Genomic DNA, 1,681 nt, shown 5'->3' on the forward strand with positions numbered 1-1,681 from the left:
ATTCGCGCGCTGTATATTTTTCGATATTTTAAGTTTATGTAGTTTGGCAGCACTGTCCTTAATTACTATGCCAAAAATGAGCGCGATCTGTCAGACAGTTCGTTTACGGCAGCTGTTGAACCCAGTTCACCTCAGTAGTGCGTTGCGAAATGTCTTCGACGGTCGTACGACCGTCCTGAAAGGCTTTGTACCACTCATAAACTTGAGTTTTCGATAAAACTGATTTCCCATAAGCCTTTTGTAGCATTCGCAACGATTCTGCACACGAAATTTCGTTCGAAACACAAAATTTGATGCAAACTCTTTGTTTTTTTTTCCATTGTTTTTTCGCAACGCACTACTGAGGTGAACTGGTTTCAACAGCTGCCGTAAACGAACTGTTTGACAGATCGCGCTCATTTTTGGCATAGTAATTGTCCTTAATTGCTGCCAAACTACATAAACTTAAAATATCGAAAAATATACAGCGCGCGAATTTTAAATGAGAATTTCCGAAAACTTTTCGGTCTTAATGTAAGAAGGCCTTTAGCATTAATATATATACTCATTTACTACAAATGTATCTAAATCACTTGTTGTTGTGCATTTCTCCATTGAAATATTTACAAGCAATTTTATAATAATTATTTACATTTAAAAAAGATTTCAAATTTTTTATTTATAAAATATTTTAAATTAATAACCAAATTTTAATTCTCATAAATCAAATAACACAAAAATACACTCAATAAACTAATGAAACCCAAAGGGATGCGAATGTTGCTACCATATCAAGGATCGAAAATAGTTCCACATCAAATTTGTTGTAGTATTTCATAGCAGTTTTATAAATAAAATATCTCACTGCAGATTTTAGGATAAAATAATATAAACAATTCACAAGGATAGTTTCACACATTTCTGTTCATGCTCAAATTGCTATTTGTGCTCCTAACAAAAGTTCATACAAATTCATTCTCGTGTATTGTTTGAGAAAGTTATTCCTTCCATGTATATAAAAACAAAAAATGTAGTTATTGTTGTCCTTTCCCACAATGCCATTGTTTGTGGCATTTTTATGGAAACATTTATGTGAAAGAAATTCTTTCAAAAAAAAAAAAAGCGAAATAAAGGAATTTATGCTTAACAAAATTTTCACACTTCATATAAATATTTTCCTTTTAGGATTTATGACAAATATTTTTAAATAGTATTGAAAATGTTAAGTAACCCAAACCAATGTGATAGAATTTTGCTAACAAAGCCAGGGCATACTTTCATTTTGTCTCCCATTTGATCCGAAACTAAGCAGTTTACCTCCAAATCAGCTTAAATATACGCAACGGTAAAGGATGTTTAGTTGCCAGCCTCCGTAAGCCTTAAAATTATTTCATATTTAGTTTGCATGTAGGTAAATCGATTTCTTTACATGTTGTTTAATGATTTTATATATATACAAAGGCAATGCATAAATAGTTTTAACATATTTTTTTTACTAGAAAAGACTGAGTCTTAGAATTTAAATTGGATATATATGCATATAAACACAACAACATTGCTTAGTTTGCTTCGCTACAACTTAGATAGAAAATGTGGTCTTTATATTTATTTCAGTTAAATATTGTCACAAAAATAATATTACTACGAATTGAGAAAACTATATACAATATACTCGATCAAGTGCAATAGAAATAGTAACAAC

This window comes from Teleopsis dalmanni, chromosome 2, assembly GCF_002237135.1.
Source record: "Teleopsis dalmanni isolate 2A chromosome 2, ASM223713v2, whole genome shotgun sequence".
Taxonomy (NCBI): Eukaryota; Metazoa; Arthropoda; class Insecta; order Diptera; family Diopsidae; genus Teleopsis; species Teleopsis dalmanni.